Source organism: Phyllobates terribilis, unplaced genomic scaffold (genome assembly GCF_046119375.1).
Source record: "Phyllobates terribilis strain yellow unplaced genomic scaffold, ASM4611937v1 Scaffold_2__4_contigs__length_985480577, whole genome shotgun sequence".
Taxonomy (NCBI): Eukaryota; Metazoa; Chordata; class Amphibia; order Anura; family Dendrobatidae; genus Phyllobates; species Phyllobates terribilis.
The window spans coordinates 689,234,374-689,257,318 of NW_027362762.1; the positions used below are offsets into that span (position 1 = coordinate 689,234,374).

The following is a 22,945-nucleotide window of genomic DNA, read 5'->3' on the forward strand; positions in this document are numbered from 1 at the left end:
AACTACATGGGAGGACCTGTTCAATGACCTGAAGAGAGCAGGGACCAGTCTCTAACATTATCGTTAGTAACACAATACGCTGTCATGGGTTAAAATCCTGCAGGGCGCGCAAGGTCCTTCTGCTCACACCAGGACATGTCCAGGCCCATTTGAAGTTTGCCATTGGAAGGTCATGTGGTCAGATGAGGCCAAAAAAGAACTTTTTGGTATGAACGCCACTCGCCATGTTTGGAGGAAGAAGATGGATAAGTACAACCTCAAGAAAAAAGTCCCAACCTTGAAGCATAGTGGGAGAAACATCATACTTTGGGGGTGTATTTCTGCAAAGGGGACAGGACGACTACATCTTAATGAAGGGAGTATAGATGGGGTTGTGTATCACAAAATTTTGGCCAACAACCTCCTTCTCCCAGTAAGAGCATTGAAGATGGGTAGTGGATGGGTCTTCCAACATGACAATGACCTGAAACACACAGCCAGGGCAACTAAGGAGAGGCTTTGTAAGAAGCATTTCAAGGTCCTGGAGTGGTCTAGCCAGTCTCCTGACCTAAACCCAATAGAAAATCTTTCGAGGGAGCTGAAGCTCAATGTTGCCCAGTGACAGCCCCGAAACCTGAAAGATCTGGAAAAGCTCTGTGTGCAAGAGTGGGCATAAATCCCTGATGCAGTGTGTGCAAACTTGGTCAAGAACTACAGGAAACAATTAATTATGTAAAAATCATACAATGTGATTTTTTGCATTTTTTTTTAGATTCTGTCTTTCACAGTTAAAATGTACCTGCTATAAAAATTACAGACCTTTTCATTCTTTATATGTGGGAAAACTTGCAAAATCAGCAGTGTATCAAATACTTATTTTCCTCACTGTAAGTTAATACCTCCTTATTATTTCATGGCTGTGATTCACATGCATCTAAATAGCAGAGTATTAAGATAATTTCAAAATGCAATTACCTGAAAGAGTATAGTGAACAAGTCTCAGGGAGTGTGCTGTGGAGAAGTCCGTATCCCTCCACCCCGACGCGCGTATCATGTCACCTCTTCAGAGGACGTGTTGGTGAGGGAGACACTATAGTGTTTAAGTATGAATTAGTGGCGAATGTTATCACAGCATTTGTTCCCGTGACTCGACGTGCAGATGTGACACCTTTGTTGTTCGCGCCGTAATCGGCGCATGAAGCCCGGGACCTGCCTCTTGGATATCAGCTGACTTCTGGCTTCCTGTCAGTGGAATGCAAGCACGCAGCATCGCACGGGCAGAATGCATGTTTAAACGCTATAGCGTCCCCCTCACCGACAAGAAGTGGCATGAAGGGTGCGTCAGGGTGGAGGGACACAGGATTTCTCCACAGCACTTCTCCTAGAGACTTGTTCACTATACTCTTTCAGGTAATTGCATTTTGAAAATATCTCAATACTCCGCTATTTAGATGCATGTGAATCACAGTCATGAAATAATAAGGAGATATTAAATTATGTCTATTATGTTACTCTGAGTATAATGTTGGTGGGTTGCATAAGAATTTAGTCCTTTGTCCCTCCTTTTTGAGGTATCCATTTTTTTTTAATTGTTTTTAAAGATTTATTCAATAAAATACTATGTTTTATTATTTAATATGGTGGTCATTTTATATATCTAGCCAGTATAAGACTGGAACTGGGATATATGTTGATGTTTTTTTTTTTTCATGTAGCCAAAATCTGATCTCTCTGCAATAAAAACACCCATTTTTCAGCATTTTAGTGGCGTTTTTTGGTGCAGATGACGTGTGCTTTGTCTACAGCGCATGTTTAATAAAATTAGTTTTATTCACCAATACACCTCAAAAACGCTGCAAAAAACGCTGTTGCATTTTTTGCAGTATTTTTTCATTTTCTCATTGCTTTCTATGGGTGAAAAAAACGCTGTAGGTTTCTAATACATTCAGTAATAAAAACAAGCTGTGTGTGCATGAAATTTCAGAAATCTTGTAGCTTTTGCTGATACTGAAAAAGCAGCATTTAATTTGCATAAAAACACAAACCCCCCAAAAAAACACTGTAAAAACGCTGCATGTAAACATAGCCTTAGGGTATGTGCATATGACATCTTTTTTAGGTGGGTGTAAAAAATGAACATAATGCACAGCAGTATAAAAATGACATTACTGTGCATGTATTCAGTGTTTTGTTACCTCTTTTAACCACTTAAGGGTTCAGAAACTGTGAAGAGGTTAGAAGACGTTTCACACTCATTTTTCACCAAAGCCGATCTCCATTATAGTGTAAAATGAAGAGAAAAGACGCAGGTGGATCGACTGCCGAAAACGACGGCAAAGCTACCAGTGAAGCCACTTCTGGAAAAAGACTGCCGGGGGTTTTTCTGAAGCGGTTTTGCCTAGAAAAACTTGGCTGAACAGATGTCAGGCTTACATACCCATTAGGTTTTTTTTCACACACTGCCAATGATTCGGACACTGTCAATGATTCTCCGCTATCCCCAGTATGTGATCAAGTATGTGATTTTTATAGTTGTAGTCAAATGACGACTAGATTCTCATCTGCTTCTCTCAATGTTCTACTGAGAAAAGCGCCTGAGATTCTAGTTGGGACGTGAACGCAACTTGTACATTTGAATTAACTACACTGGTAATAGAGGGCAATCATGACAGTGTGTGTATACAGAATAGGAGCAGAACAAGGCTGGATTCTGGAGAATACGGTGGGAGGTGAGTATATTAACACATTGACACTACACTATATACACATTTAGGGGACAAAAAGTTCTTCTTTAAAGCAGAATATAATTGGCATACAGTTAGTGGACAGGAGGCGGACACTCAGACGTAGGCTGCTGCCTCTGAGTGTCCGCCTCCTGCGGGCGTACACTCCCGAAAAATGAGCACGGCAGAGCGCACGTTCGCTATGCCGTCATCATTGCGGTCTATGGCCCCCATCACAGCATACGTTTAGACCCCGATTTGCGGGGAATTTTAGAACGTATGCCCCGACGGGGACACAGAACACAATGTGAAAGCACCCTGAGGGCCATCTATCCTCTTTGCACTTACGGAGTACTATCCAACATCCTCTGAGACTTGTTTATGAAGAAAGAGAGATGTAGAGAAGGTTTTAAATTGAACAACGGGCAGCATGAATCAGACAATGACTGTGTTATTTCAGCCGTGTAGGTTTTACTCTGAAATGCTGCAGTGTGCTTTGAAAAGTCAGGCGGGCAGCATGAATCAGACACTTGCTGCGATGTTGCATCCGTGTATGCTTTTCTCTGAAATACCGTGCCATTGAAAAACTGGCCAGGAACCTTGCTTTTTAGTTGATAAGTCTAAGGGGCAGATCCCCAGCAGCTTGATATTCCAAGATATCATTATATCGTAGTTGGGGGAGACAATAGGACAACTTGGTGCGACAAGAGACATCCACACCCATACTACTGTGGTGCTTTGGTCATTTAGATCACATCCAAGCAAATGTGGTTTTATAAGAATATACAGTATATAAAGAAGCATTACATTACATTTGAACATTAACTTATCTTATTTGTGAATACATTTCTATACACCAGTGATATCAAACTGAAATACACAGTGGTCCAAAATTAAAAACTTGGACAAAGTCGCGGGCCAACATTTATATTTATTAAAAAATATCCATAATTGAGGAAGCATCCATGGTTACAACCACTAACAACTAACTAACTGTCACTATATAAGTGGTTGTAATCATGGATACTTAAGCTACTGCAATGCCCTACACATGCATGCTCGACATAGCGAATCAGAAGAACTATACTAGATTTCTAATTGGAAGTATTTGCTAATATTACTGTTATTACGCCTACTACATATTGGGATAGGATCTTCGAGATGGGAATACGCCTTTAAGTTTTGCTTAAACATTGAATCTGGAACAAGCAAAGCTTAAAGGGAATATGTCACCAAGTTTTTGCTACCCCATCTAAAGGCAGCATAATATAGGGGAAGAGACACTGATTCTAGCTATGTATCACTCACTGGGCTGCTTGATATAATTTTGATAAAATCACTTGTTTATCTGCTGTAGATTTACCAGTTCTCTGAATGCTGAGCTCTGTATAACCCCCCCCCCTACACCACTGATTGGCAGCTTTCTGGCCATATACAGTGTACACAAAAGCTGCCAACCAGTGGAGGGGGTGGAGTTATACAGAGCCCATGAATATGGAGGACTGCCTGGCAGCAGGTTTACTAGACCTCTAATAATAATTTCCTGCTGATAAATTAGGATTGCCATTTTAATTCATTACCCCATAAAATAACTACTTTAATGTAGTACAATAAAAGCTAAGTTTTATTGACCTGCTAGGGAGGGGTCATTTCTAGTGGGGCTTTGACGCTTTAGGCCTTTTTGGATTAGACAATATACCCTTCCTAGGTCATTCATCTCCATTTATGGTTATTTAAAACTGTGTTAAATCATGGCATGAGCGTACAGGCTCAATAGCATACCTGTGCCCAGCTTGTAGAGGAGATAGACGGTAGTAGGCGCTATGAGCGCTGAGATGTATGGGAGAGCACAAGGGGAGCGCACGCTGATGGAGGGAGAAGAGGAGGGAACGTCCAGCTCAGGTGAATGTTGGTCAGGAGGTGTGTTACTACGTGGCGTGTTGTAAACAGCCTTGCAGTGACCAGGCAGCATGCCGGACCGGAAACGCGGGATTTGTTGTATTAGCATGCGCTGTCTACTGGTGGGCCAGCTCTAGTAGACATTTGGTATTTTCTCGCGGGCCTAATATAATTACACTGAGGGCCAGATTTGGCCGGGGGCCTAAGTTTAATATGCATGTTATACACTAACCATATCCAGTTGGCAAATTTATTTAGGTATTAATATTTCTCTTAAAAGTCACGTTGAGTGCAACACATTTTACAACATTTTTTAACAGTTTTCTAACTTTAAAAAGCTATTTTTTTGAATAATCACTAGTTTTAGGAAAAATGTACTTGCTATAATTAGCTTTTTTTGCATATTTCAAAAGAGGGTAAAATTTATATTTTCTCTTATGTAAACATTACAATATGATATACATTTTAGAAGTAACAGAATGAAATATAGTATGTGTTATAAATTGTAAAATCCATGCCAATACTTGTCAAGCCATTTCCGTTTCTGTCAATGGACAGCGTCACACCTTTGTTGCAGGCAACACATTAATGTTTAATTCCTGGGACTTGTGGTGCCGCCCAGCCAGGCAGCTTTGGGGTTAATTCCTTACTAGTTTAGTATTACACCCTGCTGTGTGCCAGATGCCTGGCAGCCCTCTATTTAAACTCCTGAAAGTTATAAGTGCTCTTTATCATGTCTACACTCAGTACTCCTGCAGATCTAGTGGTTATTCTAGCTTTTGACCTTGACTAATTTTCTGATTTTTCTACTGTCTCATGATTTTGTCCTTTTTTGCCCTACTGGTTCTAACTCACCTACCCGACTTTGCTGCCAGCCCGCTCCACCAGCCATCAGGTACTCTGAGGGCTCAACCCAGGGTCCCTGTGTAAGTCCACATACATTTGTTGAAGGGTGAAGGCCAGTACTCCACTGGAACCGGCTAGTTGAAATAGCTAGCATAAAGTCTGTTCGTGGAAACCCTATTGAGACCTTCCATGCAACTATGGGCAGAACCACTATTACAGAAATGCTTGTAAGAGGCATTTATTTCCAGCAGGAACTTCTGCTGCTATTTGCTGTTATGGCTCGATATACAGTATACTTTAGTACCTACCTCAAAACTGCCATTCCAAGAGAAGCCTCTTCTAATGTACAGCTTAATTCTGTGCTCACTCACTGCCAAATCTGACCATCAGTATACCCTATTGAATCTGTTACACGATGCACTTGGGAAGAGACCAGATGACCAGTAACGACTTTTAGGCTCATTCAACAGTCAGTTTATGAGAAAAAAGGTCCAAGTTTCATTAGTGGTTTTTTTAACAGAGTTTCATCAGAGTTTGATCAGATTTTCAGTTTTAACAATAAGAGATTGATCAGAATTTCATCACTTTTTCATCAGATAGAGAAAAAAACCTGTTGGGGTTTTTTCAAAATTCTCACATCAAACAGTCCATGAAAAACAGATAGCATACAGAGAGCATCCGAGTGTTGTCGAATTTTTTCGTAGACCCCTAGACTTGAATTCGCAAGATTGATCTGAGGCTTGGATCAAAGTTGGACAAGTTTCCATGACTTTGTGGGGGCCATTTGATCAGCAAAAACACATGAAATTGTGAACAGCCCCATAGACTATAATAAGTTTGAATTCTATCTGTGAAAAACACAAATAGAACATCTGAATGAGCCCTTAGACTTTATTCATTCATTAAAAATGTCTGAACAAGACACAACTCACATTTTTGGGCACCTTATGACATCACTACCCAGACATAGTTGCACAGAAAAGCGGTGCATGTAGCCTCTAGCATGACAATGGATGCTTGTCACGGCACTGTTGCAGAGCAAAGGGGCTCCTTCCCTGTCCCTCAGGCTAGGAGGTATCCTAGTCTATCCCTGTTCCCCGGATTACTTCTGATGGTGAAAATACCGGGGTCACGTGACTTGCTATGCTCCTATATCAACCCTTATCTGTCCCCTCCCCCACCCAGGGAGGTGGGAAGCTGAAGTGTATAGGAATACACTAACCAGACAAACAAGGGAAGACAGACAGGGATAAATGAAAATACCAATCATACAAAATGCACTCACAAAACAACAGAGTGGAACACCGGGGAGTTAATGGAAGGAGAAACCAAATATGAGAGGATGTGCACACAAAAACTCCAAGCGACACTCTTCTGAACAAATCTCCAAACGCCACCCCCAACCACGAACTACATCTCCAACTCTAGAACCAGGCAGTATGAACTAACACTGAAAATACCTAAGTGCAAAAGGAGAGAATATATAGCAGAGGGGAGTACCAACACTGAAAATATGAGGCCATCTAAGACCACTCCAAGAGCTTTCAACAGAACAGATTAACCCTTGCACTGCTAACAAGGAAAAAAACTGTACTGTTTAATATGATGGTGAAATGCTTCTAAAAAGTGCAGGAGTACGTGAAACCAGACACCGCGGTCTTCTGGCCCCTCATGTCATGGTATACTCGTGCCAGTATCCCCTCTTCTAAGAGGGACCTCTGGAAGCTCAGAGCCGGCTTTATCAGGGTATGCCGTGTGAAAAAAATGGATAAACCTGACGGCATGGTCGTCAGATGCTGGTACCCACATTCCCTCTTCAGGACCATAACCCTTCCAATGTACCAGATACTGAACAGATCGACAAACCAAGCGAGAATCGATAATCTTAGCTATCTGAAATTCCAAATTTCCATCAACAATGACCTATGAAGGAGGTGGTGGTGATGGTTCAGAGGACGCAATGTATTTTTTGAGTAGAGACCAGTGAAACACATTATAAATCCTAAAAGTGGGTGGCAAAGCAAGGCGAAATGCTACTGGATTGACGACGGCCACAATCTTGTAGGGAGCAATGAACCTGGGTCCCAATTTCCAAGAAGGAACCTTCAACCTAATGTTCCTCGAGGACAACCACAACAAATCACCAACACACTGGTCCGGACCCACCAAACGTCTCCGATCAGTCACACTCTTATATTTGAACTCCATCTTCTTCAAATTATCAAGAACACCTTGCCACACTGATGTAATAGATAATTAAAACCATTCCTCTTCAGGTACTCCTGAAGAACGATTCCTGTTAAAAGATCAGAACTGAGAATGAAATCTGTATGCCCCAGAGAATGGGGATTTGCCAGTAGACTCATGACAACAGTTATTTACCGCAAATTCCGCTAGAGGTAAGTAAGTAACCCAATCTTCCTGATTTTCAGACACAAAACACCTAATATAAGTCTCATGGTTCTGGTGTTCTGGTTTACACATTCAGTTCAGCCATTAGACTATTGATGAAAGGCTGAAGAAAATGACAGATGGATCCCCAAACAAGCGCAAAATGCTTTCCATAATTTGAAAATAAATTGCACCCCTACACCCCCAGTCAAATAATATCAGTAGGAATCCCATGTAATTTCACGAAATTTGCACCAAGGTCTTGGCGTTAGGTAAAGCAGGTAGCGCAATGAAATGAGACATATTGCTGAATCTGTCCATGTCACGGGTGTGTCAGGTGTAATAGACAGTCGCTCTGGATCTGGCTGTAGAAGGTCACTGAGCTTGGCATTACAAATGCCTTCTTAATCCTTCTGCTTTTAGGACCCAGCGGCGACCTCCCTCCTGCTGCTGATTGACACACCCTTGCCTGGAAGTTAAAAATACTCAGTTTGCTCCAGGCAATCGCCGGTGATACTTCTATGTACCTTTGTGCGGGCTCGGAGCACTAGCAGTCGGCTAGCTTCTTCTCTGGTGCCCTTGGAGGACATTTGGCATTAATCCTCTGGTGTCTACTCAAGCTAAGTTTATCCCCTTTGTTTGTCTACCTTGTTGTCTTTAGTTTGTAGTGGGGCCTGACCAGTGCTCACCCCTCCCCCTTCCTATCTAAGGCCAAGCTCTAGGTACATCCAGGGCTTAGGGTCCTGCTCGGCTATAGGTGTGGAACCTATATAGGGACGGTTGGGTATGCAGGATTATATTAGATCTGCTTAGGGGTCTCCACTCCCCCTTTCCCTAGTGTTTGGGCTTCCTTCCCCTCTTCCCTTCTTGCTGCACTTAGTCTTTCCCACACCTTGCATGACAGTCCATCACCACCAATATAACTGTAGTACTTGCAGATATGGGTAGATCCGTGATGAAATCTACCGACAAATGAGTCCATTGTCTACCGGGAATTGCCAATGGTTCAAGAGCACAGACGGATGAGTATGAGGAATCTTAAAACGTGCACAAACATTTCAGGCAGGTACATACTCCCGAACATCCTGGTGCACCCCAGACCACTAAAAACGCTGAGTAAGGAGATCTGTGGTGGGTTTACTACCAAGATGCCCGGCCAAGACCAAATCATGATGTTTGCTTAAAACTTTAAAAAGTTTTCGTAAAGGACAGGCAGCAGGGTCGTCCCCCTGAGCCTCTACAACCTCATTTACCAGATCAGAACATATAGTTGCAATAACTAACCTTTTCTGTAGTGTAGGAACCGGTTCACAATTATCTCCACCCCCAGGAAAACAATGAGATAAGGCATCCACTTTAATGTTCTTATTCCCCAGCCTAAAGGTCACAAAAAAGTTGTATTTGTGGAAGAACAATGACCATTTTTATGATCAGTGTTTACCATGACGTACTGCCCCCTTCAGAAAATGATGCCACTCTTCAAAAGCCCACTTAATTGCCTATTACCAATGTCGTCATTTTTCTCAGCGGACGACAGTTTCTTTGAAAAGTATGCAAACGGACGCAATTTACTTGGAGATGTGCCCTGCAACAATACAGCCCCTACCCCCACATCAGACGCATCAACCTCTACAATGAATGGCTAATTGACATTAGGCGGTATAAGAATCGGCGCAAAAGCAAAACATTTCTTTAAGGTATCAAATGCCTCACTAGCCGGACTGGACCATTTGGAAAAGTATGTCCCTTTTCTGGTTATATCTGTCAGAGGTTTGGCCACTACTGAAAAGTTTTGATGAACTTTCGGTAGTTGTTGGCAAAACCTAAAAACCTTTGTAAAGCCTTTAAGTCCTCAGTATGATCCCAATCCAGTACCGCCCGGACTTTTGTCAGATCCATGCGAAAACCGGTGGACGATAAGTAATAACCTAGAAAAGGGATCTACTGAATCGAGAACATACATTTCTCTGGTTTGACAAATAATTTATTGTCTCTGAGTATCTGTAAGACCAGCTTGACATGTATGTGATGTGACTCGAGGTCAGGCGAATAAATAATATGTCATTAAGATAGATCACCACAAATCTACCTGCCAGGTGACTAAAAATGTCATTTACAAAGTGCTGAAGGACAGAGAAAGCATTAGTCAACCCAAATGGCATTACAAGGTTCTCATAGTATCCTCAAGTGTATTAAAGGCTGTCTTCCACTTATCCCACTCCTTAATTCGAATGAGATTATATGTCCCCCTGAGATCCAGTTTAGAAAACAATTTTGCCCCAACTATATGGTTAAAAAGGTTCAGAATGAGAGGGAGAGGATATGGATCGCGGACCACGATACGATTGAGTTTGCAAACATCTACGCAGGGGCATAACCCCCATGTTTTTTCTAGGCAAAGAAAAACCCTGCTGCAATGGGAGATGAGCAAGGTCTGATATGACCCTTTGCCAGACTTTTTTTGCTATACAGTCCTTCATGGCCTGCCTCTCTGGACCAGAAATATTAGATAACCTGCTTTTAGGCAGCTTGGCCACAACAATAAGATTAATGGCACTGTCATAAGGATGATGATGAGGGAATTCTTGACACCTCTGTTATGAAAACACATCCCCGAAGTCAGACATGTATTCCGGCAGAGACTGGGTACCCACCCTGGCTAACCGGGCGGGTGCCCAAGCAGTGTCCATGACAGTACTCACTCCACTTTACCACCTTCCGAGTCTGCCAGTCCACCACGGGATTGAGCAGCGTAAGCCAAGGCAGTCCAAGAACCACGAGAGAGGGCAAGCCCTCTATCACAGAACAGTCAATTAATTCCGAGTGCATGGCCCCTACCTTCAGATGTAACACTTGAATGACCAGAGTAAAATACCCCTGGCTCAAGGGTGCAGAGTCATTGGCGATTGTGGGTATCTGTCTAGACAGTATATGTGGATTGAGACCTATGTCCTGGATGAATCTAGCATCAATCAAATTAAACCCCGCAACGTAGAGCTAAGCAACAGTACATGTGAAAAAGACTTACAGTGCTGGCCAAAAGTATTGGCACCCCTGCAATTCTGTCAGATAATACTCAGTTTCTTCCTGAAAATGATTGCAATCACAAATTCTTTGGTATTATTCTCTTCATTTAATTTGTCTTCAATGAAAAAAACCCAAAAAGAATTGTCCTAAAGCCAAATTGGATATAATTCCACACCAAACCTAAAAAAGGGGGTGGACAAAAGTATTGGCACCGTTTGAAAAATCATGTGATGCTTCTCTAATTCGTGTAATTAACAGCACCTGTAACTTACCTGTGGCACCTAACAGGTGTTGGCAATAACTAAATCACACTTGCAGCCAGTTAACATGGATTAAAGTTGACTCAACCTCTGTCCTGTGTCCTTGTGTGTACCACATTGAGCATGGAGAAAAGAAAGAAGACCAAAGAACTGTCTGAGGACTTGAGAAACCAAATTGTGAGGAAGCATGAGCAATCTCAAGGCTACAAGTCCATCTCCAAAGACCTGAATGTTCCTGTGTCTTCAGTGCGCAGTGTCATCATGAAGTTTAAAGCCCATGGCACTGTGGCTAACCTCCCTAGATGTGGACGGAAAAGAAAAATTGATGAGAGATTTCAACGCAAGATTGTGCGGATGGTGGATAAGGAACCTCGACTAACATCCAAACAAGTTCAAGCTGCCCTGCAGTCCTAGGGTACAACAGTGTCAACCTGTACTATCCGTCGGCGTCTGAATGAAAAGGGACTGTATGGTAGGATACCCAGGAAGACCCCACTTCTTACCCCGAGACATAAAAAAGCAAGGCTGGAGTTTGCCAAAACTTACCTGAGAAAGCCTAAAACGTTTTGGAAGAATGTTCTCTGGTCAGATGAGACAAAAGTAGAGTTTTTTGGGAAAAAGCATCAACATAGAGTGTTCAGGAAAAAAAAGAGGCATTCAAAGAAAAGAACACGGTCCCTACATTCAAACATGGCGGAGGTTCCCTGATGTTTTGGGGTTGCTTTGCTGCCTCTGGCACTGGACTGCTTGACCGTGTGCATGGCATTATGAAGTCTGAATACTACCAACAAATTTTGCAGCATAATGTAGGGCCCAGTGTGAGAAAGCTGGGTCTCCCTCAGAGGTCATGAGTCTTCCAGCAGGACAATGACCCAAAACACACTTCCAAAAGCACTATAAAATGGTTTTAGAGAAAGCACTGGAGACTTCTAAGGTGGCCAGCAATGAATCGAGACCTGATTCCCATAGAACACCTGTGGAGAGATCTCAAAATGGCAGTTTGGAGAAGGCACCCTTCAAATATCAGGGACCTGGAGCAGTTTGCCATAGAAAAATGGTCTACAATTCCAGCAGAGCATTGTAAGAAACTCATTGATGGTTACCGGAAGTGGTTGTTCGCAGTTATTTTGGCTAAAGGTTGTGCAACCAAGTATTAGGCTGAGGGTGCCAATACTTTTGTCCGGCCCTTTTTTGGAGTTTTGTGTGAAATGATCAATGATTTAATTTTTGCTTCATTCTCTTTTGTGTTTTTTCCTTGCAAGCAAATTAAATGAAGATAATAATACCAAAGAATTTGTGATTGCAATCATTTTCAGGAAGAAACTGAGTATTATCTGACAGAATTGCAGGGGTGCCAATACTTTTGGCCAGCACTGTAGGTATACTAATAGATCATAGACTGAACATGAGTCAACAGTGTGATGCAGCAGCCAAAAAGGCAAATACAATTCTGGGATGTATTAACAGAAGCATACAGTCTAGATCACGTGAAGTCATTATCAGACTTTACTCCTCTTTGGTCAGACCTCATCTGGAATACTGCGTCCAGTTTTGGGCACCACATTTTAAAAAAGACATCGACAAACTGGAGCAAGTTCAGAGAAGAGCGACCAGAATGGTGACCGATCTGCAAACCATGTCCTATGAGGAACGGTTACAGGATTTGGGAATATTTAGCTTGCAATAAAGAAGACTGAGAGGAGACTTAATAGCTGTCTATAAATATCTCAAGGGCTGTCACATTGAAGAAGGATCATCTTTATTCTCATTTGCACAAGAAAAGACTAGAAGCAATGGGATGAAACTGAATGGGAGGAGACACAGATTAGATATTAGAAAAACTTTTTGACAGTTAGGGTGATCAATGAGTGGAACAGGCTGCCATGAGAGGTGGTGAGTTCCCCTTCAATGGACGTCTTCAAACAGAGGCTGGACAGACATCTGTCTGAGATGATTTAGTGAATCCTGCTTTGAGCAGGGGGTTGGACCAGATGACCCAGTAGGTCCCCTCCAACTCTACCATTCTATGATTCTATGATAACACTGTCCAGAAAACCTGAAATAACTAACTTATATTTGCCAAAATGGATCGTGGCTGGTAAAAAAAATTGTGACCCACCCACAAAGGAAATATGTACACTCTGGTTGCTAACCTCCCACAACCCGAGCTTCTAAGTTTTCTGGTGGCTGTTTGTAGTTAGGCATGGAAGGACAAGTATCCACAAAATGACCCCTCCCACCACATAAAAAACATAGTTCCCCTTTACGCCAAACTACAGGAGGATCGATAGAACGAGTCCCCCCCCCAACTGCATGGGTTCCTCGACTGACTCAGCTCTAAGTTCCCTTGACCCCTGGGCCGCCAAAAATTGCAGTGTCTATTTATGTCTGCCACCAGGGAAACCGGGGTTTCATAAAGAGCAAAGGCATCCTTTACCCTTACAGAAAGGCTCTGACAACTGACTACAGAGCACGGGGTCATTCCACTTAGTATCCGTACACCACCTACAGAACTCGGAGCAATACTCCTCTGCTGACCATTCTCCCTGCGGTAGTCGACATAATGTAGATTCGGCCAGAGAGACATGGTTGGGGTCATCGTATATATGACCCAGAGACAGAAAAAATCCTTCAACCATCCGAAGTGACTGAAAGTCTGACGGGAGAGAAAATGCCCAGGCTTGAGCGTCACCGTGGAGGAGAGAAATTACGATCCCCATCCATTGCTCCGCAGTACCTGAGCAGTGAGGACGTAATTTAAAATAAAGTTTACATGCCTCCCTGAAAACAGCAAACTTGTCCCGACCCCCAGAGGCCCTATCTGGTAGAGCAATCTTGGGCTCCAATAGGGGTTGCCCGAGAGTCGCGGGCCCTAGCCAGAAGTGTTTGGGTGCTGCAAAACAACAGTGTGCAAGTCTGCCTCCTCAAGGCTGAGTTGCTGCAGTTGCCTTGCCAGAGATATGATGGATCAAAAAGGTATTAGCCAGTGTTAATGTCACGGCACTGTTGCAGGATATTCCAGGGCAAAGGGGGTCCTTCTCTATCCCTTAAGCTAGGGGGCGCCCTAGTCTATCCTTGTTCTCCAGATTACTTCTGATGATGAAGATACCGAGGTCACGTGCATTGCTATGCTCCTATATCAACCCTTATCTGTTCCCTCCCCCACCAAGGGGGGTGGGAAGCTGAAGTGTATAGGGATACACTAACCAGACAAACAAGAGAAGATGGACAGGGACAAATGAAAATGTCAATCATACAAAATTAAGAAAAAACAGTGGTAGATCAGCTCACCAAATAGTTGGGATAGTAGAAGTGGAGTTATCAGAAGCCACGGATCCAGTCAGAGCAGCTGAACATGTACAAAAATAAAGGGAGAAAAAAATTAAACCTAACATTTATTCAAGTATAAAAATACTCCAGGTATACAGGTGATGTAGTATAAAATACTGTTAACAGGACCTACTAGTTTGAAACGTTGTCTTACTCATGGTTTGTCTTGTCTGCTTTTTGTCAGGAAATATGTAGATCAAGGATGTAAATTGGTAGGGTATGTTCAAATATCATGTGATATGCCAGCAGACAAGTGTCAGGCGTAAATTAAAATAAATCCAATAAACAGAAAAAGGAGCATGTCAATCAAATCAAATGATAGTGTGACATAAACAGCAAGGAAAAAAAAGTTACATAAAACATCAGTTTAGTAAATTCCCAATGTACCTAAGTAAAACATTACAGCAGTACCCCTACTGCTACATGTGGAATTATTAAAAGCTATGGTTTCTTCGCATCATGAAAAAAAATTAACCTCAATTATACAAACAGCTTTAAATGTGTGCAAAACATCAATATTTCACCTGTAACAATGTTGGCATTACTGAACTGTCGGATGGGAATTCATTGTCATTATCTGATATTGGTGCTCCCTAAATTGTGCAAATGAATTGAAGATTGAATTGTACATGGCTCGCTGGAGCTAAACTGCTAGAAATACAAATCAATGATCTGACATTTTTATTGATTATGCGTGTTGTACCTGTAACAGATTTACATTGCTATTTAATGATTTTCTGTCTCTGAAACTCATATAACAACAATATACTTTATACTGTATATTTAGGTACAGATTAGGTACAAATAATAAAAATAGTACACAATTATCAAAAGTTCCACAAAAAAGTTGTGAGAAATTGCTATTGATACTTATGTAATCTTTCCATTTTATTTTAAGAATTGTGTACTTTTCATGTGTCTCTGATTAACTGGCACCTCTATGAAGTGTTTTAAATAAAACCAGAGAGACTTGTATGTCTTGTTAGACTTTTCCTAATTTGCTTTGAAAATTCAGTATTATACTGGGGAATAAATACAAGGTTTCACACATTGTTATTCATCAACATTATTACAGTATTTGAATTGTAGAGTTTAGGAGAAAGAAGTCATCCAAAAAAGCATGCCCAAAAATATAGCACCAGTATTTTGCAAAATATAAATGGAACTATGAATGGAATAGTATGGGGTCAAATAAGAAAAAAAAATACATTGGTACTTAAAAGTCTGGAAACCTTTTATAATTTTCCATATTAACGTATAAGTGGCTGCTGGCCTGTTGAGCGTGCTGGCAGAGGACAGTCTCATGCATGGTCAGAACCAGAGAGAGCTGAGTCAGGACAGAACCTGAAGTCAGTAACGTAATCAGAAGGAATCTGAGATGAATATCAGGGGGACAGGGTCAGAGTCAGAATTGTAAGACAGATTGGAAGTCAAAACAGTCCAAAGTCAGTAACCAGAAACAACAATATACAGTCATAGCCGAAAGTGTTGGCAAACTTCAAATTGTTACTGAAAATTAAGTATTTCTCCCAGAAAATTACTGCAGTTACACATATTTTGTTCAAGACATTTTTATTCCTTTGTGTTTATTGGAAAAACAGAAAAAAACTGAGAAAAAAAGGCAAATTGGACATAATTTCACACAAAACCTCAAAAATGGGCTGGACAAAATTGTTGGTGTGTCACCCTGGCCTGGATGCCAGAAATATAATAAAGCTGTGTCTGAGAGCAAGGGGGAGGTCCTCTAGTCAAGGATCATTTGCACGCAGCACCTCCTGTCCCAGACCAGTAGGGGGAGCAGGCTGCCCCTATAAAAGCTGGAGCTGGGGGCAGGGTTAGAGAGAACTGGACAACCTGTCTCTGGATTGAGAGGTGTCCCAGAGTAGGGACATACAGTTGTGTTGCAGCCTAAGAGGACGTGTGGCAGTAGGAGAGCCACGAGCCAGGGACAAAAGGCGAAGTGAGCCTGTCCTGGCAGACAAAGAAACTAATCTACCAGACTTTGGTGTCTGAGGCTGGGAGGATTCCAGGTCCTACAGCAGATAACCAGTCCGCAGGGGACTGTAAGTTCCTTGGCCTAAGAAGCCCGGAGGCTCCGCCACAGCAGAAGGGACCAGCAAAGCCGTACCAGGCCGGGAGTAGAAAGGGTCCCAAGTTGCAAGCCATACGGGCGAGAGGACACGGTGAGCTCGGGAACGTGGGCTGTTACACTACAAGGAGGGAACTAGCCAGAAGGAGCACAGAGAGCACGGTAGGCCTACACCCTCACCCTGACCAGGGTCAGCTTCCCACTTGTTCTCAGACATCCAGGCCCCCTCCTAGCCGGGCCTGTTTCTGGGTCATATTACCTGCTCTAATAAAGACCCTGAACTGTTTAAGAGGCCTCCGTTTCCTGGCTATCGCGGTCGGAATCATCCCCTCCATCATCCATTATATATACTGCCCTGGGGCCATACTCCTCCCGTGGGGAGTTGAACTATTCAGTGCTGCACATTTATATCAGCCCCAGCGGTCTGCACTGCAGCGGAGGTTAGCCCTGACCGCAATCCACGGGTGGCATAGTCGGACATTACCTACAGCACATCATAGACTGCCACTGGTCTGACCACCGTGAGCCACGGAACCGGGCCGCCACTTCTACTCCCAGCATTGCCCTGAAGCCCGGCTCCGAGTGCCCCACGGCCCAGGGGGCGAGTCAGCTTTGGCGTAGTCGGCAGGATTGTAACCAACCCGCCACAAACGGATATTGCGTGCCTGAAAAAGACTGTACACGTACCTGAAGAAGAGGTTTCCCGCCATCCGGAGCCGTTTCCCGCCATTTTCAGCCGTCTCCCGCCATCTTCCGTCGGTTCCCGCCATCTTCAGCCTTTTTCCCGCCATCGGATGCCATCTTCAGGACGCCGCGCGGTAAGAAGAGGGGCGTGGACGTCCAAACCGCGCAAGACCCGAAGCTCCGCCCCACGCACCGACGCTGCGCAAGGTCCTGGAAGGGAGAGAGAGCGACGCTGACGTCACCAGGACGCGACGCAAGGTCCTCGTCCGGAGCAGCACCAGCGGAGCCGCGGCCTACAGAAGAGGATCGTCGGAAGGTAGGCCACGCTTAACTAGGGGGGAGGAAGATGTCGGACGCGGAGGCGCCCACTACCACCAGCGCAGCTGCAGCAGCGGTGATGCCATTTTCCCTGCCCTACATCCCTGGGGCGGCCTGGCTGCCCAAGTATTCAGGGGAGCCCCATGCCCTAACTGACTTTAAGGAAAGGCTGTACAGTTTGTTCCACGTTTACCCCCTGACAGAGGAACAGAAGTTTAGCATACTGACAGGGCAGTTAACTGGCGCAGCCCAGCGGGAGGTAAAGTCATGGCCCACTGAGGAGAAAAGGACCGTAAAGGACATTCTGGCCCGGCTGCGGGGTACCTTTGATACACGTACCTCCGCTGAAATTAAAATGCGGTTCTACGGATGTAAGCAGCGGGCACAGAACAGCATCAGAGACTATGCCCTAAATTTGCAGGAAGCCTTGAGAGCCATCAAACAAGCTGACCCTGGCAGCGTGCAGGATACGGATAAGCTACTAACAGAACAGTTCATAGAAGGTCTGCTGTCTAGCGCCCACAGGACCCAGCTGCACCTCATGTTCTTTCAGAACCCTGACCTGACCTTTGCCCAATTCAAGGACAGGGCCATAAGGGTGCTCCGTGAACCCGCAACAAGTGGCGCTATAAACCCCCGGCGCCCTGCTCTCACCTACCACCAGGAGGCGGCGCCCTCCTCTATGGACTCTGTGGGGGCCGATGCACAGGCCCTGAACTAAGCCCCGTTGAAAGATATGCACCACCAAGTCCAGGAGCTGACCAGGAGCGTCGCGGCGTTGACCAGGACCGTCCAGGCGTTACAAGTGGACCCGTCAAGACCCATCGAGTTGGCTTCAAGTCCGGAGGATGTCCCGTGGCGTCGACAGAGGAGGACCCCGTCGTTCCGAGGGAGGCCCACAGACCGCTACGCAGAGGATGGACAGCCCATTTGCCGTCGATGCAACCAGCCCGGACTCATTTCCAGGTACTGTAATTTAAACGGGTCCAACCTGGGGCAGAGGGCCAACCCCCAGGCATAAGATCACCAGGCCCTTACAATTGGCGCAATAAGTACGTTGGGGGGCGCCCGGTTTTACCCGTGGTGCTGGACGGTATCCCCATGAGCGCCTTGCTGGATACTGGGTGCAAAGTAACTACTATCCCTTATGTACTTTTTAAGCAGTATTGGACTGATGCTGATATAACACGGTATCCAGACAGTGACTTGAGCATCATCGCCAGTAATGGCTTGCCCGTGCCGCAGATGGGGTTCAAGGAGATGACCATTAAAATTGGTAAAGTTGAACTACCGGCACAGGGAGTGATTATTGTGGACATTGACCATCGTGAAAGTCACCCTAAAATAACTGTGGGTACTAACGTGATTGAAAATTGTCTTTCAGAGGTAATTGTAATTCTACAACAGGTGGCGGTGAATGCTAGTTCCAGCCAACAGAGAGTCCTCAACAAGGAGATAATAGCCCTGATGAGACGGCAGCAGGTAGAACTGTCTGGTGGTGAGATCGGTAGCGTAAGACTGAATGACCCATTCCCCATTTCCATGCCTCCCAAAAGTGAAATGATGATCTGGTGTCGAACTGCAATCGGATTGAGAGGTAGAGACTACCAAGCCATGGTAGAACCCGTGTACTCAGACAGCAGGCCCACCATTTTGACAGCCCGGGGGGTGGTTGATGTCCGTCATGGGAGGGTGCCGGTTCGCATTCTCAACATTGGGGAGAGAGAGGTACACTTACCCAGGTACTTTACATTTGCCAAACTGTTTGCTGTCGAATACAAAGCTATCAGGGCCGTGGAGCCTTTGCCTCCATCTCCACAGGCGGAGGGTAATGGCTCCCAGAAACAAAAGGAGGACTGGTGCCAGAAACTCCATGTGGGTGCTGACTCCACTCCCCTGCACCAAAAACAAGGAGTCTACCGGGTGGTCCAGGAGTATGAGAGAATTTTTAGTAAGCACCCGCTAGACTTCGGCAGAGTAAAAGGGATAGAACACCATATCCCCACGGGGAGCTACCCACCAATAAAAGAGAGACACAGACCTGTACCCCCTGCACATTATCAGAACGCCAAGGGTATGCTGAGGGAAATGAAAGAAGCTGGGGTCATTAGAGGTAGCTGTAGCCCCTGGGCAGCCCCCTTGGTTCTGGTAAAAAAGAAAGACTGCACCATGAGAATGTGCGTGGACTATAGACAAATCAACCGTATCACCCACAAAGACGCATATCCGCTGCCTAGAATAGAGGAGTCTTTAGCCGCACTAAAATCAGCTAACTTCTTTTCTACTTTGGACCTTACTAGCGGGTACTGGCAGGTTCCTGTGGCAGAGGCTGACAAGGAGAAGACCGCCTTCACCACCCCGATGGGACTGAGCGAGTTCAACTGTATGCCCTTCGTGCTCTGCAACGCACCAGGGACCTTCCAGAGGCTGATGGAATGCTGTCTAGGGCACCGAAACTTCGAGACGGTCCTCCTTTACCTGGACGACGTGATCGTCTATTCGAAGACTTACGAGGACCATCTAAAGCACCTGGCCGAGGTGTTCGAAGCCCTGGCAGGCTATGGCCTGAAGGTGAAACCATCAAAGTGTCACCTGTTGAAACCGAAGGTCCAGTACCTAGGGCACGTGGTAAGTGCGGAAGGAGTAGCCCCCGACCCTGACAAGGTCACAGCAATCAAGAGCTGGCCAAGCCCTTCGAACATCAAGGAAGTGAGGCAATTCCTCGGGTTGGTAGGCTACTACCGAAGGTTCATCTCCGGGTTCACTAAGATGGCAGCTCCTATGCAGGACCTCCTGATAGGACAGTCTAAGTCTAGAAGCCAAAAAAGTCTTAGTCCTTCCGCCAGTTGAAGATGGCCCTCACAGGGGATGAGATCCTGGCCTACCCTGATTATGGCCAGCCTTTTATTCTCCACACAGACGCCAATAATGTGGGACTGGGAGCCGTACTGTCACAAAACCAACAGGGCAGAGAAAGGGTGATCGCGTACGCCAGCCGGAAGCTGAGGCCCACCGAGAGGAACCCGGAGAATTACAGCTCCTTCAAGCTAGAATTCTTGGCGGTGGTGTGGGCCGTAACGGAACGCTTCAAGCATTACCTGGCCTCCGCAAAGTTCACTGTGTACACGGACAACAACCCGTTAACACACCTAGACAGTGCAAGACTTGGTGCCCTGGATCAGCGGTGGATGGCCCGTCTCTCCAATTATGACTTCGTGATCAAGTACCGGGCAGGCAAAACCAATGCCAACGCTGACGCCCTATCGAGAATGCCTCACTTACCTGAAAGTGGCGAAGACCCAGAAGAGCTGGAGGAGGTAGAACTCCCCGCGTTTCACCGGAATGGGGGCGCTCAATACTCCCACCGTGTGAAGGAGGAAGATTGAACAACCGTTATGATCAATCCCCTAACTCACCACAACTGAGCCAAGACCCAAGATAGTGATCCTGCGATCCACCTGGTGAAAGATCTGCTGACCCAGGAAGATGCCTGCTTAGCTCCGGATGCTCCAGAGGAAGACAAGCAGCTATAGAAAGAAAAGAGCAAGCTGTTCCTCTATGAAGGCAAGCTGTGCAGAAGACTTGTCAACCACCGGACACACGAGCTGACCTGGCAAGTCGTGGTCCCAAGGCGGGATGCAGCTATGGTCCTGGGGGCCTACCATGACAGAGCGGGGCACTTCGGTTGGAAGAAACTGGAGTTCCTGCTAAGAGGACGGTTCTTTTGGGTCGGCATGAGAGGGGATGTAGAGAAGTGGTGCAGGGACTGTGGCCCTTGTAACTTAAGGAGAAAAGACCGCACCAGCCAGAAGACACCCTTGAAACCCATCGTCACCCAGCAGCCTCTTGAGCTGGTAGCTCTGGACCATGTCAACTTGGCTCCAAGCCGGTCAGGATACATCTACGCCCTGACAATCGTGGACCACTATTCCCGTTTTCTAGTGGTGGTCCCGGTAAAAGACTTGACAGCCCAAACGGCGGCCAGAGCCTTCCAGCAATACTTCTGCCGTCCACACGGGTATCCGGAACAAGTTCTGACGGACCAGGGTCCAGCGTTCGTGGCGGAGTTCTGCAACCTCTATGGCTGTAAGAAGATTCGGACAACGCCTTACCACCCACAAACCAACAAGATGTGTGAGAAAATGAACAATATAGTCATTGATCTCCTGAAGACGTTGCCCCTGGAGGAACGCAGCCTGTGGCCAGAAAAACTGCCGGACCTAATAGACTTATACAACCATATCCCGGTGAATGCTACAAACTGCACCCCGGCTTACCTGATGCGAGCCAGACCAGGTAAGCTGCCCGTAGATCTGGAGATGGGAGTCCTAACACCTGAGGACACCTCCCCGGATGCTGACTGGGATACGAAAAGGCGACTGCAGTACAAGAAGGTACAGGAGAGTGTGGAGAAGAGCCTGGCCCAGGTGAGAGAAAGGCAAGAAAGACTCTTCAACCAACACGCCCCTGCTGGTCCCCTAGAACCTGGTGAGCAGGTCCTGAAGCGAAAGAGAAGGCTACATAAGTTGGACGACCAGTGGGAAAGGGAACACTACACCATACTGCAATCTGATCACGACAACTCGAAGGTGTGCGTGATCACCAAGGATGGAGGAGAAACCACTAGTACCGTCTCCAGAGACCACCTAAAAAGGTGCCCTGAGCAACTCCATAGTGCAGAAGAGGATCAAAGTGACCTTGAACCCGCAGAGGACAAGGAAGAAATGATCAGTACCGTTCTCGGAGAGTTCCCTCAGTCCTGGACTCGAATAAACGATGCCATAGTGGTACCCGTCCTGCATTTCCTGCAACCAGCTCAGCAACAACCTACACCAGAGCCGGAAGTTGAAGAAGAGCAAGCAGTTCCAGAGGCAGAAGAACCGGTACCAGCAGCCCAGGAGAATCAACCCTCTGCTGACAGTGAGCCTGCCATGCCTGCGGTGAGACAAAGGACCCGTAGACAGCTGCCTGCTCTACCTGTACACCAAGCTGGTAGCTGTACCCCTAACGCTAGTGGGGAAAGCCAGGTCGGTCCACCACCAGACAGTGGGTTACGCAGGTCAACCAGGAGCACAAAGGGGCAGATACCCGCTCGCTGGAGAATATAGGGTGCACTAAAACTGTAAATAACCCTGTTGCCAAGTGTTGAAATGTTTGCAAAGTTACATGCATGATTAGTAATTGTGTATTTCAGTTTCTTACAGTTACCATACGGACTCAAAGGTTATGGACTTTTAATAACCGGGACTTTGTATGGACTGCGTTCGGAGCCTAACCAAGGAATGAACTAAGACTGTAAAGGACTTGGGGCTAGGACAGACCCCCACCTGGTTAAGGCTCCCCGTTGTGTTGGTGAGATGGACAGCCGGTCACAGACCACACTGTGACCTTAAGAACTC

The 22,945-nt window shown here is 45.5% G+C and overlaps 1 long non-coding RNA gene across 1 annotated transcript in view; it reads right to left on the reverse strand.

Moving 5' to 3' along the window:
• LOC141252934 (uncharacterized) overlaps positions 1-14,474 on the reverse strand; it is a 97,475-nt gene extending 83,001 nt beyond the window's left edge. Inside the window, exon 1 of the long non-coding RNA XR_012314158.1 lies at positions 14,417-14,474. This is a non-coding gene — a long non-coding RNA (uncharacterized lncRNA). The remainder of the gene's footprint in view (positions 1-14,416) is intronic.
• Positions 14,475-22,945: the final 8,471 nt, after the last annotated feature.